Raw genomic sequence first — 16744 nt, 5'->3', positions numbered from 1 at the left:
GAACACAGTCTGAGCTCTCTCTCTCTCTCTCTCTCTCTCTCCATCAGTGCAGTGTGAACACAGTCTGAGCTCTCTCTCTCTCTCTCTCTCTCTCTCCATCAGTGCAGTGTGAACACAGTCTGAGCTCTCTCTCTCTCTCTCTCTCCATCAGTGCAGTGTGAACACAGTCTGAGCTCTCTCTCTCTCTCCATCAGTGCAGTGTGAACACAGTCTGAGCTCTCTCTCTCTCTCTCTCTCTCTCTCTCTCTCTCTCTCTCTCTCTCTCTCTCTCCATCAGTGCAGTGTGAACACAGTCTGAGCTCTCTCTCTCTCCAGCTCTGCTTGTGTCGGCCCGTCTCCACACACAGACTGTGGTCACTAATGCGATACTTTGTCAGGAGCTTTCTCTGACCATAGTTACTGATATCAGTCAGGTATGGTGCCAATTTATAATCGGACTTTATTTTGTGGAAATATTGTAATTTATTTAATTGTGTGACCTTTATCTGCCAATCGTGTATGTATTCTTCTTTGGTTATTTTCCCTATTTCTTTTACTTTTGAGTGTCTAAATTGAATTGATGAATTGAGTTGGTGTTTTTCCACTAAATATCGCATGGGGTCACTCTCTGTGTGTCCTGCCCTGTATCTGAGAGCGCAGTGATGGTAACTCTCTGTCTGCGCATCTGATAGATGAAACCAGAACTTTACGGCTCTCTTCTGGATTTCGGATAGGAGAGGGAATCTGCCTAATTCTGCCCGGCAACCCAGACTTGGAGCGTTTCTGTGAGTTCCCAGGATGTTCTTGCAGAACTCAAGGTGGAAAATTTCAACGGGGGTTTTGTCCCAGGATTCGTAATTTAGTTTAAATTTGGGGCCCCAGATTTCACAGCCGTAAAGAAGGATGGGTTTGATGATGCTGTCAAAGATTTTCAGCCACAGTTTAATGGGTGGGTTAAATTTGAACAGGGGTTTTCTTATACTGTAATAAGCCCTACGTGCTTTATCAGTCAGATCTTTTATTGCAGTGTCAAATTTTCCAGAAGCTGAGATTGTCAGACCCAAATAATTATAGCAGGTGACATGATTAAGAATTGTTCCCCCAAGTGTAAATTTGTATTTTTTGTCAGTAAGGCGAGGTTTTTTCTGAAAGATCATGATTTTGGACTTGTCCATGTTGATGGGTAAGGCCCAGTCGCTGCTGTACTGGTCCAGAAGCGAGAGGCTTTGGTGCAGACCCTCTTCATGAGGAGACAGCAGCAGAAGATCATCAGCGTACAGGAGGCTTTTGATTTCTCTGTCCTCGAGGGTCAGACCGGGACAAGAGGACTTCTCAAGTGCTGATGCCAATTCATTAATATAGATATTAAATAGAGTTGGGCTGAGGCTGCAGCCTTGACGGACTCCTTTAGTTTGACTGAAATAATCAGTACGTTTGTCATTAATTTTAACCCCGCACTTGTTCCCGTTGTATATGTCCTTTATAATGTCATATGTCCTTCCTCCTATTCCACTTTGGATTAGTTTTAGTAAAAGTCCATTATGCCATACCGAATCAAAGGCTTTTTTAAAGTCAATGAAGCAGCCAAATATTTTCCCTTGTTTTGTTTGTTGTACGTGTTTTTGTATGAGTGTGTGAAGTGTGTAAATGTGATTTGATATTCTCTGTTTAGGCATAAATCCAATCTGAGAATTGTTAAGGATCTTGTGTTGTTGGAGGAACTGGACTAGCCTGTCGTTGATGATGGAGCAGAAGAGTTTGCCCAGGTTGCTGCTCACTGTGATGCCCCTGTAATTATTTGGATCGTACTTCTCACCCTGTTTAAAGATTGGTGTAATCAAATTTTCTTTCCATATCTCAGGGAAGTGTCCTGCTTTTAATAAAAGATTGAATAATTTGAGAATTGCATCTTTCAGTTTGGGGCTGCTGTGTTTAAGCATCTCATTTGATATTGAATCCATGCCACAGGATTTTTTAGGGATTTTATCTTGTCTGATAGTTCAATTAGTAATATGGGCTGGTCTAAATGGTTTAGCTGGTCTTTTACAGTGCGTTCCAGGTTATGGAGTTGGGAGGTCAGGTGTTTTTGGGTGAGGGTTGGTTCGTTTTGGGAATAGAGTTTTCCAAAATGTTTGGTCCAGATGTTTGGGTCATAGATGGGAATGTGTTTAGGTTCTTTTGATTTATCTAATTTATTCCATAATTCCCAAAAAGAATTCTGATCTACTGCCTCCTCAATCTTATTAAGCTTTGCTTTCATGTGATCCGCTTTTTTCTGTATTAGTATTGACTTGTATGTTTTGAGGGTTTGCTGATATTTGTCTCGTGTTTGTTGGTTTGCAGGGTCTCTGTGTTTTATATTTGATAATGATCTTAATTATTTTCTTAATTTTTGGCACTCTTTATCAAACCAACCATCTTTTGCAATTTCTTTCTTACATCTATAATTTTTTCTTTTTCTCAGTGCTTTTCTGACCACTGTAGAAAGTATTTCGTTTAATTGATGAGTTGCTAAATTGATAGTTCTTTTCTCTTCACTAAATGAAGTAGATAGAAATGAATCTATCATGTTCTGGACCCGGGTGCTGTGGAGCTGGGCTTCGTACTGGGCAGGACTGTCTTTACCCCATATAAACGTGGAGGGGAGGGGGTGCAGTTTAACCTTCGGATCTGAAGGCCGGAGATTCACGGATCTGTTCAGACTGAGGACTGTGTGACTGTGGTCTGATAATGGCAGCTGTGGCATTACGGTGTAATAGTTGATTTTACTGTGGTCTACATCAGTAATGGCGTAATCTACTGCGCTGCCGCCGAGATATGAGCAGTAGGTGAACCGACCCAGAGAATCTCCCTTTGTTCTGCCGTTAACTATATACAGACCCAGGCTTTTGCAGAGCTGCAGGACTTGTTTTCCGTGCCTGTTTATCGTGTTGTCATAATTCTGACGTGCCTTCGTTAAGTGTTTCCGTTGATATATATGTGAGTTGTTAATATATTTGTCTCCATCTGAGGTAATGTAATCCGCTTCCTTCCCCGTCCTAGCGTTCAGATCCCCCATTAACAGAACTGATCCTAGAGATTGAAAGTAAACAATCTCTGACTGTAGGGTTGGGAAGATGTCTTCATTATAATAAGGAGACTCATATGGGGGGATATATGTGGCACACAGGAAGTGCAGCTCGTCCTCTACGACTCCATCAGTGCAGTGTGAACACAGTCTGAGCTCTCTCTCTCTCCAGCTCTGCTTGTGTCGGCCCGTCTCCACACACAGACTGTGGTCACTAATGCGATACTTTGTCAGGAGCTTTCTCTGACCATAGTTACTGATATCAGTCAGGTATGGTGCCAATTTATAATCGGACTTTATTTTGTGGAAATATTGTAATTTATTTAATTGTGTGACCTTTATCTGCCAATCGTGTATGTATTCTTCTTTGGTTATTTTCCCTATTTCTTTTACTTTTGAGTGTCTAAATTGAATTGATGAATTGAGTTGGTGTTTTTCCACTAAATATCGCATGGGGTCACTCTCTGTGTGTCCTGCCCTGTATCTGAGAGCGCAGTGATGGTAACTCTCTGTCTGCGCATCTGATAGATGAAACCAGAACTTTACGGCTCTCTTCTGGATTTCGGATAGGAGAGGGAATCTGCCTAATTCTGCCCGGCAACCCAGACTTGGAGCGTTTCTGTGAGTTCCCAGGATGTTCTTGCAGAACTCAAGGTGGAAAATTTCAGCGGGGGTTTTGTCCCAGGATTCGTAATTTAGTTTAAATTTGGGGCCCCAGATTTCACAGCCGTAAAGAAGGATGGGTTTGATGATGCTGTCAAAGATTTTCAGCCACAGTTTAATAGGTGGGTTGAATTTGAACAGGGGTTTTCTTATACTGTAATAAGCCCTACGTGCTTTATCAGTCAGATCTTTTATTGCAGTGTCAAATTTTCCAGAAGCTGAGATTGTCAGACCCAAATAATTATAGCAAGTGACATGATTAAGAATTGTTCCCCCAAGTGTAAATTTGTATTTTTTGTCAGTAAGGCGAGGTTTTTTCTGAAAGATCATGATTTTGGACTTGTCCATGTTGATGGGTAAGGCCCAGTCGCTGCTGTACTGGTCCAGAACCTCTCTTTACCTCCTCTTCTCTCTCTCTCTTTACCTCCTCTTCTCTCTCTCTCTATCTCTCTCTCTCTCTCTTTACCTCCTCTTCTCTCTCTCTCTCTCTCTCTCTCTCTCTCTCTCTCTCTCTCTCTCTCTCTCTCTTTACCTCCTCTTTTCTCTCTCTCTCTCTCTCTCTCTCTTTACCTCCTCTCTCTCTCTCTCTCTCTCTTCTCTCTCTCTTTACCTCCTCTTTTCTCTCTCTCTTTACCTCCTCTTTTCTCTCTCTCTTTCTTTTCTCTCTCTCTCTCTCTCTCTCTTTACCTCCTCTTTTCTCTCTCTCTCTCTCTCTCTCTCTCTCTACCTCCTCTTTTCTCTCTCTCTCTCTCTTTACCTCCTCTTTTCTCTCTCTCTCTCTCTCTCTCTCTCTCTCTCTATCTCTCTCTCTCTCTTTACCTCCTCTTTTCTCTCTCTCTCTCTCTCTCTCTCTTTACCTCCTCTTTTCAATTCAATTCAATTCAATTCAGAAAGCTTTATTGGCATGACAAAAAAGTACACAAAAATAATAATACTGATATCATAAAACAATAACAATAAAATAAACAAATATTAATAAATAAAATAAAAGATTTAGAAATCATCTATATAAACCCCCCCAACAAAAAAAAAAAAAAAAATACACAAAAGCAACCGATATTGAACATTATATACATGTGTGTAGGTCTTAGGCTGTGAGTGTGTGTTTATTGGGTGTTTGCTGGTTTCTGGTCGTCCCTCAGGATGTGGCAAGATGCTACAAATTTTGCAGCTATATTTGAGCATTTGGCTTCTTCGCCAAGGATGAAACAGAGTTTTTGGGTTGGGTTACAGGTGTTAAATTGGGGAAATATGTTATTAATTTTGGGGTAATAGTGGTCTCTGATATGTTTATATTTTGGGCATTCTGTGAGGAAGTGCAGCTCGGTCTCCGTCACTCCCAGGATGCAGTGCGAGCAGAGTCTGTCCTCACGGGAGAGCCAGGTCTGTCTGCGGCGGCCCGTCTCTATGGCCAGACTGTGCTCGCTGAGTCTGTCTCACACACACACACACACACACACACACACACACACACACACACACACACACACACACACACACACACACTCCCGTCTCTATGGCCAGACTGTGCTCGCTGAGTCTGTACATCGTCAGTGTTTTCCTGAGTCTCACATCACTCACTGTGCTCAGGTAGTTCGCAACAGTGTATTCTCGATTTAGTGCCGAATAACATTCCAGTTTGTGTTGGTTTTTAATGGTGTTTGTCCAATGGGTGATGTACTTGTCTTGTTCTGTGGTGATAATTTGTGCGGGCCGAATGTGTGTGAGTGTGTGTGTGTGCTGAGGTGAGCTGATCTCTGCAGGAGAGAGCTCAGTCAGTCTCAGCACCAGCTGACACAGGGAACTCCTCGTTACGCTCAGCTCTTGGTGTTTTAGGGCTTTGTAATGGTATGTGTTGGGGTCGCTTGTTTTTAGGTGTTTCCAGAATTTGATGGCTCTTTTTTGGATGTTTAGAAGGAGAGGGTATTGGCCTAATTCTGCCCTGCATCCGTTGTTTGGTGTTTTTCTTTGGACTTTGAGTATTCGTTTACAGAAATCTAAATGTAGAGTTTCAATCGGATGTTTTTCCCAATTTAAAAAATCAAATTTGATAGAAGGACCCCACACTTCACTGCCATATAAAACAATTGGTTCAATTATTGATTTGAAAAGTTTGAGCCAAATTTGGATTGGGATGTCAATTTTGATTGATCTTTTTATGGCATAGAAAGCCCTTTGAGCTTTTTCTTTGAGTTCATTCACAGCCAAAGTAAAGTTGCCAGTTGGAGTTATTTTCAGGCCGAGGTAAGTGTATGTTTTTGTGCTCTCAATGGTTCTGTGTGATAGTGTGAATGTGTGTGTTGGTCCCTGAGGTCTGGAGCGTTTCTGGAACATCATGACTCTAGTTTTCTGGAGGTTGACGGTCAGGGCCCAGGACTGACAGTAATCCTCCAGCAGATCCAGGCTGTCCTGAAGCCCCTCTTTAGTGGGCGACAGGAGAACCAGGTCATCTGCGTAGAGAAGACACTTGATCTCTGTGTCGTGTAGAGTGAGACCTTGAAAGGGAGCATGTTCTAACGTATCGGCTAATTGGTTGATGTAAATGTTGAAGAGGGTGGGGCTTAAACTGCAGCCCTGTCTCACTCCGCGCCCCTGGGGGAAAAACTCGGTTCTTTGGTTTCCAATTTTGACAGCGCATTGGCTGGCTGTGTACATCGATTTGATCAAATCATAGAATTTCCCCCCTATTCCACTGTCGATAAGTTTTAGGTATAGTCCTTCGTGCCAGATTGAATCAAAGGCTTTCTTGAAATCAATGAAACAAGCAAAAATGTGTCCTTTGTTTTGATGTACATATTTGTCAATTAGTGTTTGTAGTGTAAAAATATGATCGGATGTGCGACATTTTGGAAGAAAGCCGATTTGGCATTTACTCAAGGCATTGTGCTTCATAAGGAAGTCTAAAAGTCTGGAGTTTAAGACGCTGCAGAGAACCTTCCCCAGGTTACTGTTCACACAGATGCCTCGGTAGTTGTTGGGGTCTAATTTGTCTCCGTTCTTGTGGATGGGGCTGATGAGGCCCTTGTTCCAGATCTCAGGGAAGAACCCTACACACAGAACATCATTGAACAGTTTCAGCATGGCCAGTTTGAAGCTTTGGTCTGTGTGTTTCAGCATCTCGTTCAGGATGCTGTCGACACCACAGGCTTTCTTGGGCTCAAGGACTCCTAATTGTTCTTCCAATTCTTTCATTGTTATGGGGAAATCTAAAGGGTTTTGATTTTCTTTAATTGATCTTTCCAAATTGTCTAGTTTATTAATTATTTCATTTTGTTTATAATTTTGAATTTCAGTTGGGCTGTATAAATCTTGGAAGTGTTTTTTCCACTTCTCCCCATCTTGAATCGCCAGAACTTCTTGATTTGGTTTGTATAACAATTTCCATTTATCCCAAAATTTGTGTGAGTTTATAGATTTTTCAATTTCTTCAAAATGGTTTTGCAGAAACTGTGCTTTTTTCCGCCGGAGTGTGGCTTTATATTGTTTTAGCGCCTCACAGTAAAGAAGGCTGAGGTCCGGATTATCTGGTTGTCTGTGTTTTTGATTTGATAAATTTCTGAGTTTTTTTCTCAGAGCCTTACAGTCCAAATCAAACCATTTGTCTGTATCTAAATATTTTTTCTTTGGTTTAACAATGGACAAATTACTTTTTTGTGCTGTTTTGTAGAATATGTTGTTTAGATCTTGTACTTCCTGATTGATGCCGAATTGATTTTTTGGGTATTCTTGTATTTGGAATGAATGTATGAGGGATTGTATTTCTGAAGATTCAACAGCAGTGCTGTAATTAGTGCCACTGTTTTCAGTCCATTTGAAAGACATTAATTTGCTCATTTGATACGGGGTCCTGATTGGTTTGGGTGATGTTTCAGATTGCTTTAAATAGAGGATGATTTGGCTGTGGTCTGAGAAAGGTTTGAGGGGTTTGACTGTGAATGCTCTCAAAGAGGAAAGGTCTAGATCTGTGATGGCATAATCTACAGTGTTGTTACCAAGAGCTGAGCTGTAGGTGTATCGGCCGAGCGAGTCTCCTCGCAGTCTTCCGTTGACGATGTACAGAGCCAGTCCTCTGCAGAGCTGCAGGAGCTGGCGTCCGTGAGCGTTCACGGTTTGATCGCAGTTTTGTCTGCTGGGGTAAGAAGGGTACAGGTCGTTATTGCCTGTGATGAATCTGGTCCCGTGCGATTCTATGAAATCGAATTCTGCTCCTGTTCTAGCGTTTAAATCACCCTTAAGCAGCACATTTCCCTGGGCCTGGAAATGGCTGATTTCTCTTTCTATATTTTGGAAAGTTTCCTCTTGGAAATATGGAGACTCGGGGGGTGGAATGTAAATTGTACAAAGGAAAACAGGCTTAGATGCTGAAATCATTCCTTTTTGTATCTTAAGCCACAGGTGGTGCTGTTCTCTTTTGATTAATTCTATGGCCAGTTCAGATTTGATCCATATTATCATCCCTCCCGAGTCTCTCCCTTGTGTGACTGACGTGAGTTTGACTGATGGTAATATTATTTCTCTGTATCCTGAGGGACAGCCAGTGAACGCATCTCCTCTACACCAGGTTTCCTGTAAGACGATGACATCTAGGTCTTGGAGTTCTTTCATAAAATCAGAATTTCTACTTTTTAGGCCAAAGACTGAGGAGTTTAGACCTTGAATATTCCACGTAGAAAAACTAAGTGATTTCATCATAAACTTTTAAAATAATGTGTATGGTATGTTTGCTATTTTGAGAAAAGAGAAATGATGTAAAATTACAATAGATTAAAATAAAACAATGAATGATGGAAGTAAAGTTATTATAGGAACTCAAAACATTAACAATTCCATATTAAATGTACATTAATACCAAAGACTTAGGTAGGTGAGGTTTTTTCATTTGTTTTTTTGTTTTTTACCACTGTCCACTGTGTGTTAGTAGGTGAGAGCAGATGATACTCAGCATGTGTTGGATGTCGTGGAGCTCAGCGTTGTCACGATTCATGAGTTCGCTGTTTTCTTCATGTCTCGTGTCATTGTTGTTGTGTGTGTGTGAGTGGGCGTGGCCGCTCGTGCCACTGATCAGCGTGCCAGCTGATCTCGTTCCCTGCACCAGCTGCTGCCAATTCACTCACCTATAAAGACTCAACACACTCTCCTCTCTTTGTCAGATCGTTGGTTTGGTGTTCTCTGTGTCGTGCTTCGTGTTCCTGTCGCAGTCTGTTCCAGTTGAGTTCCTGTTCGGTGTCTTCGTGTCCTGTCTCGTCTGGATGTCCATCTGCACTGGATTCACCATCACCCGCACCGGTATCACCACCACCTGCACGCTGACCACTGAGTCCCTGCGCCACCATCTGCAGTGTTCCTCGTGATTGTCTTTGTGTCTTCTGACCATTAATAAAAGAGTCAACTTGCATTTGCTTCCGTCCAGTTCTTGTGACAGAACGATCTGACCTACAATGGAAGCAGCAGGGGAAACAGCCTCTTCCTTGGAAGACTTCATCAAGACCTGCATGGCGCGGATGGATTCCCAGGAGAGGAATACTAATGAATCGGGTCGAGCTATTCAAGCTCTTGTGGCGCAGGTGTCCGAGCTCACCCAGCGATTCCAACTGATGCAAGCTCCCACTGCGCCACCCACACCAGCCGTTCCTCTCGTACCACCAGAGAGCGCCTCCCAGTCAGAGCCCCGCTTACCTGTTCCTGAGTCCTACAACGGTGAGCCGAACTTTTGCAGAGCATTCCTAACTCGCTGTTCGATGCACTTCTCTTTGCAGCCCAGGACCTTTGCCAGTGAACGCAGTAAGGTCGCGTTCGTGCTCACTCTTCTGACTGGGAAGGCAGCGCTATGGGGAACGGCGGTGTGGGAGAACCAAGACTCGTGCTGTAACTCGTTCCAGACACTCGCCGCCGAGATGAGAAGAGTTTTTGACCGTGCGGTCGCGGGAAGAGAGGCGGCCCGGATTCTAGCAGACCTCAAGCAAGGTGAAGGATCTGTATCTGATTACTCTATCGAGTTCCGGACCTTGGCGGCAGAGTGTCAGTGGAACGAGGAGGCGCAGTGGGATATGTTCCTGCATGGGCTGGCTGACCGCGTCCAGAGAGAGATTTATGCCCTGGACTTACCTACTACCCTCAATGGGCTGATCGAGTTGGCACTCCGTGTGGACTCCCGACTCTCCAGAGTCGAATCTCGGAGGTTACCCGCACGGGTATCTGGAGCGGCGGAGACTTCGCGAACCAGCGGCGGGGACGCGGTCAGCCCCGTCTACGATCACGAGCCCATGCAGGTCGGGCGAGCTCGGCTTTCCCGGGAGGAGAAGGAGAGGCGGAGGTCCCAGGGCCTTTGCCTTTACTGTGGTGCAGCAGGACATTTTGCTTTCAACTGCCCGGTAAAAGGCCAAGCCCGGCAGTAAACCTGAGGCTACTGTCGGGTGGGATCTCCGCCGAGAAGACCTCATCAACATCAACGCTCCTCCCGGTAAGACTCAGGTGGTCCGTTCACTCTCACGACTGTCAAGCACTACTGGACTCTGGGGCTGAAGGTAACTTCATGGACCACACTTTTGCACTCAGGATTCAGGTTCCCCTTCTACCCCTCAGTCACACCATCGCAGTGCACGCGATTAACGGACAAACACTCCCTACCATCTCTTATACCTCTGGACCCCTCACACTCAGCGTATCCGGCAACCATTCCGAAACCATCTCTTTTTATATCTTGGACTCCCCCCTGGCACCCATTGTTTTAGGTCATCCCTGGCTCCTCAAACACAATCCCAAAATAGACTGGCAGCAGAGATCAGTGTCTGAATGGAGCAATAAATGTCATGAGTCCTGTCTTGTGTCTGCTTGTCCGTCTGTTTCTGTTTGTACGTTTCAGGAGGAAGCAGCGGACTTGTCAAGCGTGCCCACGGAGTACCTAGACCTGAAGGAGGTGTTCAGTAAGTCTCGTGCTGCTTCTCTTCCTCCGCATCGTCCCTATGACTGTGCTATAGAGTTATTGCCAGGTACGTCTCCGCCTAAAGGCAAGTTATATTCACTTTCTGTCCCAGAGAGGGAGGCTATGGAGAAATATATTTCTGATTCTCTAGCAGCGGGGTTCATCCGTCCCTCCTCTTCTCCAGCGGGGGCGGGGTTCTTTTTTGTGGGGAAGAAGGATGGGTCTTTGCGACCTTGTATTGACTACCGGGGGCTGAACAACATCACGGTAAAGAATACTTATCCTTTGCCGTTGATGTCTTCAGCCTTCGAGAGGTTGCAAGGAGCATCTATCTTCACAAAGTTGGATTTACGTAATGCCTATCATTTGGTCCGCATCAGGAGGGGGGATGAATGGAAGACTGCTTTTAATACCCCCAGGGGGCACTTTGAATACTTGGTCATGCCTTTCGGCTTGTCCAACTCCCCAGCGGTCTTCCAGGCACTCGTCAATGACGTGCTGCGAGATATGGTCGACCAATTCATATATGTCTACCTGGATGACATATTGATTTTTTCTTCTTCTCTCCAGGAACACGTGCAGCACGTTCGACGAGTGCTTCAGAGACTGCTAGAGAATGGGCTTTTTGTCAAGGCGGAGAAATGCGCTTTTCATGCACAGTCTGTTCCTTTCCTTGGGTACATTGTGTCGTCTGAGGGAGTGCGTATGGATCCTGAGAAGGTTAAGGCTGTGGTAGATTGGCCAAGTCCAGATTCCCGTAAGGCCCTACAGAGGTTTTTGGGGTTCGCCAATTTTTACCGACGATTTATTCGCAATTTCAGCCAACTAGCCTCGCCTCTGACCGCCTTGACCTCTCCCAGAACGGCGTTCAGGTGGTCAGACGCAGCGGAAGCTGCGTTTGCCAAACTGAAAGGCCGCTTTGTTTCAGCCCCCATCCTGGTTACCCCTGATTCATCACGTCAGTTTGTGGTGGAGGTCGATGCGTCAGAGGTGGGGGTAGGTGCAGTACTATCCCAACGCTCTCTCACAGACGACAAGATGCACCCATGCGCGTTTTTGTCCCATCGATTATCCCCTGCCGAACGTAACTATGATATTGGTAATAGAGAGTTGTTGGCAGTCAAATTGGCATTGGAGGAATGGCGCCACTGGTTAGAAGGGTCGGGGGTACCTTTTGTCGTCTGGACAGACCATAAGAATTTGGAATATATCAGAACTGCTAAAAGATTGAACTCTAGGCAGGCTCGGTGGGCACTTTTTTTCGGACGTTTTGACTTTTCTCTCTCGTACCGCCCGGGCTCCAAGAACATCAAGCCCGATTCTTTATCGCGCATTTTTGACCGTTCCGATCGCCCGTCTACTCCCGAGAGCATTTTTCCAGAGACTCTAATTATCTCTACTCTCACATGGGAGGTCGAATCGAAGGTCAAGACGGCCTTACAAGGGGTAACGCCTCCGGTCGGTTGCCCACCGAACCGTTTATTTGTGCCAGAGGAATTACGGTCCGACGTTGTTCAGTGGGGGCATTGTTCCAATGTGGCTTGTCATCCAGGAGTTAGCCGCACTACATCTTTAGTCAAGCAACGATTTTGGTGGCCTCGTATGGCTCGCGACGTTCACAGTTTTGTTTTGGCTTGCTCAGTTTGTGCCACTGGTAAGACTTCCAATCGACCCCCAGATGGGCTCCTTCAACCGCTGCCGGTTCCTTCGAGACCCTGGTCCCACATCGCTCTAGATTTCGTCACCGCCCTCCCACCCTCTCAGGGTAACACGGTAGTTTTAACCGTGGTGGACCGGTTCTCGAAGGCGGCCCACTTTATTCCCTTGCCCAAATTGCCCTCAGCCAAGGAAACAGCGGTAACAGTCGTTAACCACGTCTTTCGGCTACATGGCCTCCCGACAGACGTGGTTTCCGACAGAGGTCCCCAATTTGTGTCCAAATTTTGGCAAGAATTTTGTAGATTACTGGGTGCGACTGTTAGTTTGTCCTCAGGGTTTCATCCCCAGAGCAATGGCCAAACTGAGAGAGCCAACCAAGATTTGGAGAGAACGTTGCGATGTATGGTTTCCAAGAATCCTTCCTCATGGAGCCAACAACTGTCAATGGTGGAGTACGCCCACAATTCATTACCAGTATCATCCACGGGCCTATCTCCGTTTGAGTGTAGCATAGGGTACCAGCCACCAATTTTTCCTAGTCTGGAACCCGAGGTCGCGGTTCCCTCCGCTCACGCCTTTGTCCAGAGGTGTCATCGCACTTGGACTAGAGCCCGAGAGACTCTACTCCAAGTGGGAGCGCGCACCAAGGCCAAGGCTGATCGCCACCGGCGGAGGCCTCCCGTATACGTCGTCGGTTCCAAAGTGTGGCTTTCTACCAAGAACATTCCTCTCCGCTCCGTCTCGAATAAGCTTGCTCCCAAATTCATTGGTCCGTTTACTGTCACCAAAATCATTAGTCCGGTGGCAGTCCGCCTCAATCTTCCTCCAGTGTACAGGAGAATTCATCCCGTGTTTCATGTATCCAAAATTAAGCCCGTTTTTCGTTCTCGTATTAATCCGCCTGTCCCGGTTCCCCCACCGCCGCGACTCGTAGACGGGGAGACCACATATTCGGTTTATCGTATTCTGGACTCAAGGCGGAGGGGACGCGGGTTCCAGTACTTGGTGGACTGGGAGGGTTACGGTCCGGAGGAGAGAAGTTGGGTGCCTGCTAGAGACATTCTGGATCACTCCCTTATTGATGATTACAATCGACAGGTAAGGGAGTCTGGGGACGCCAGGAGGCGTCCCTAGGAGGGGGGGTACTGTCACGATTCATGAGTTCGCTGTTTTCTTCATGTCTCGTGTCATTGTTGTTGTGTGTGTGTGAGTGGGCGTGGCCGCTCGTGCCACTGATCAGCGTGCCAGCTGATCTCGTTCCCTGCACCAGCTGCTGCCAATTCACTCACCTATAAAGACTCAACACACTCTCCTCTCTTTGTCAGATCGTTGGTTTGGTGTTCTCTGTGTCGTGCTTCGTGTTCCTGTCGCAGTCTGTTCCAGTTGAGTTCCTGTTCGGTGTCTTCGTGTCCTGTCTCGTCTGGATGTCCATCTGCACTGGATTCACCATCACCCGCACCGGTATCACCACCACCTGCACGCTGACCACTGAGTCCCTGCGCCACCATCTGCAGTGTTCCTCGTGATTGTCTTTGTGTCTTCTGACCATTAATAAAAGAGTCAACTTGCATTTGCTTCCGTCCAGTTCTTGTGACAAGCGTGTGCTCGGTCTGCTCCTCCGCTGACAGCTTGGGCGTAGCTCGGTCTGCCGGGCCGGGCCGGGATCTGTTGTGGACGGGCTTCGGCTGCTGGAGCTGTGGGGCTGTTGTAGGACGGTCTCGGTCTGTAGGCTTCAGCTACTGGAGCTGTGGGGATGTTGTAGGACGGTCTCGGTCTGTAGGGATCCTGTCTGGGTGCTGTAGCTCGGTGTGGTGCTCTGGGTGGTGCTCCGCTCGGGGCTCTAGATGAGCTGTGGGCTGGGATGTAGTTTGCTGGAGTGTGTCTCGATGGATTGGCTGGGTTAGGGCTGGTTCTGCTCCACCTGGGACTGGTCTGGTTGGTCCGGTTTAGAGTGACATCTTTGAGTCTCTTTGCGAGGATATGTACCAGGTTTTTATAAAGGTGGACGTGGTCGTATAGACATTCAGTGTCCAGGTCTGGATGATGGGCCAAGTGGACGTTGGGCAGGAGGGCACAGTGTCTAGAGATGCTGGAGTTTATTTTATTTATTGTGTTGAGATGGAAATCTCTCCTCTGGAGTAGAGTGGACAGGATGATTTTAGAGCTGGGGAAAGTTTTTCTAGCTTTTTCCACGACAGCTCTGAGGGAGTCAGACACTCGGTCCTGCTGGCTCCGCAGGTCGTTGGTGCCCGTGTGGATAATGATGTGGCTGGGCCGGCCTAGCTGGGACTCTGTCAGGAGCTCCAGGGCTTTGTCAGTGGTGGGATACCACAATTTAACAGCTCTGTGTTGGGGGAAAAGTTTCTTTACATCGATGAATTTGCCGTTTGAATCGATGAGTAGGGCTATTTCAGGTTCCTCTGTGCTGGTTGGTGCTGGGCTGCTGTGAGACGAGGGCTGATACTGCTGTGCTGTGGAGTCTGGCAGGGGGCGCTGTGATGGCTGTGAGCGGTCTGGGTCGGGTCTCTCTGCGCTGACGGATGGGTGTTGACTGCTTGTGTTGGGCGACTCTGAGGTGGAGGGCAGTATTTGAGCTGTGTGGGTCTGCTCTGGTTCTCTGGCCAGGAGGAGCTCACTCAGCTGCTCTCTCAGGGCCTGGATCTCACTGCTCTGCTGCTCTCTCTCCTTCTGTATCTCTCTCAGCTGCTGCCTCATCTCTGCTGTGGACTGTTCTCTGTCCTCTAGCTGCAGTCTCAGTGCGGTCAGCTCACACTGATAGCTGTCCCTCTCTGTCTGAAGCCGTCTCATTTGCTGTGTGAGGGCTGACAGTCTCTGTGTTAAGTGCTCTGTGTTCTGCTGGAGTTCACTATGAGCTGCACATGTGTCTGACGGCTGCTGTCTGAGCACAGATTCTCTGAGCTGCACCATCTCCATCTCCAGCTTGGTGAAGTGCTCCTGTAGGAGAGGTATAGCTTTGAGCTGGGAGGGTGAGATGTGCTCAACAGATTCTGCAGGAGTGTGTGTGAGATCTGGGGTGGTGTTCGGTGGATTCTGCTCAGGTAACAAGCTTTCAGATGGTACAGCTTTCTCGTGTTTCACAGTTTCACCTATTGTTCTGTAGTCTGCCTGAAATGTTTTCAGGTCCCCCTGTATCATTTCTGTGCCATTTTTGTATATGTTCACAGTTATTACTGTGCTGTCAGGGTCATTTGGTTCTCTGATTTTGACTTTCCAGCCATTACAGATGCCTTCTTTCTTTACAGAGGGGTAATGGTTGATGATGGCTTTATGCCAGGCTCTGGGGTGATCAGAGAAGAAAATGAGGTTGCAGACTTCTCCTGTTTTGAATAGATCTGCAAACAGAGTCTCAGGGTTGTTTGTCAGAAGTTTCTGCTTATAGGGTTTTCTTGCGGTGTCAGATTTCACCTCAGAGGGATACTGTATGGTGGTGAGGGGGGAGCTCATCTGCATATGGCAGTGGGCTGATTGCAGCTGCTGCTCTGATTGGTGGATTCTCTCTGCCTCAGTTAAATTGATACATTGAGTGCCAGAGTGTGGGCTAGCCATAGCTTTAGCTTTTTAGCATTTTTAGCTTATTGAAATATAAACAGATCAATTTTATGCCCTTATATACTCTCTCTCTCATCTCTCTTTACCTCCTCTTTTCTCTCTCTCTCTCTCCTTCTCTCTCTCTCTCTCTCTCTCTCTCTCTCTCTCTTTACCTCCTCTTTTCTCTCTCTCTCTCTCCTTCTCTCTCTCTTTACCTCCTCTTTTCTCTCTCTCTCTCTCTCTCTCTCTCTCTCTCTCTCTTTACCTCCTCTTTTCTCTCTCTCTCTTTACCTCCTCTTTTCTCTCTCTCTCTCCTTCTCTCTCTCTTTACCTCCTCTTTTCTCTCTCTCTCTCTCTCTCTCTCTCTCTCTCTCTCTCTCTCTCTCTCTCTCTCTCTCTCTCTACCTCCTCTGTTCTCTCTCTCTCTCTCTCTCTCTCTCTCTCTCTCTCTCTCTCTCTTTACCTCCTCTTTTCTCTCTCTCTCTCTCTCTCTCTCTCTTTACCTCCTCTTTTCTCTCTCTCTCTCTCTCTCTCTCTCTCTCTCTCTTTACCTCCTCTTTTCTCTCTCTCTCTCTCTCTCTCTCTCTCTTTACCTCCTCTTTTCTCTCTCTCTCTCTTTACCTCCTCTTCTCTCTCTCTCTCTCTCTCTCTCCTTCTCTCTCTCTTTACCTCCTCTTTTCTCTCTCTCTCTCTCTCTCTCTCTCTCTCTCTCTCTCTCTCTCTCTCTCTCTCTCTCTCTCTCTCTCAATTCAATTCAATTCAATTGAGCTTTATTGGCATGACTGTGTAAAGTAGCACAATATTGCCAAAGCAATAGTAATCTATAAACATATATGTAGATACATAAAAGTGAACAATAAAAAAAAAAAAAAAAAAAAAAACATTTCAATATTATGCATAAATAT

The 16744-nt window shown here is 46.2% G+C and overlaps 2 protein-coding genes and 1 long non-coding RNA gene across 4 annotated transcripts in view; 2 read left to right on the top strand and 1 right to left on the bottom strand.

Annotated features, from left to right (window-relative positions):
- The window catches only part of LOC143718374 (uncharacterized), an 18917-nt gene extending 2437 nt beyond the window's left edge, over positions 1-16480 (bottom strand). For both annotated transcript variants that reach the window (XR_013196330.1, XR_013196331.1), the window contains exons 1-3: positions 16055-16480; positions 4467-4566; positions 4110-4279 (exon numbers count right to left, since the gene is read on the bottom strand). This is a non-coding gene — a long non-coding RNA (uncharacterized LOC143718374). The remainder of the gene's footprint in view (positions 1-4109; positions 4280-4466; positions 4567-16054) is intronic.
- The window catches only part of ttll1 (tubulin tyrosine ligase-like family, member 1), a 327240-nt gene that overhangs the window by 55717 nt on the left and 254779 nt on the right, over positions 1-16744 (top strand). The gene's annotated exons all lie outside the window — the stretch shown is intronic.
- LOC143718368 (uncharacterized) overlaps positions 1-16744 on the top strand; it is a 295554-nt gene that overhangs the window by 133021 nt on the left and 145789 nt on the right. The window lies entirely within an intron of this gene.

The sequence above is a fragment of the Siphateles boraxobius genome, unplaced genomic scaffold (assembly GCF_051911475.1).
Source record: "Siphateles boraxobius isolate OS27281-9 unplaced genomic scaffold, OSU_SipBor_1 61, whole genome shotgun sequence".
In the NCBI taxonomy this organism is placed as follows: domain Eukaryota; kingdom Metazoa; phylum Chordata; class Actinopteri; order Cypriniformes; family Leuciscidae; genus Siphateles; species Siphateles boraxobius.
This window is presented reverse-complemented; position numbering and strand designations above follow the sequence as displayed.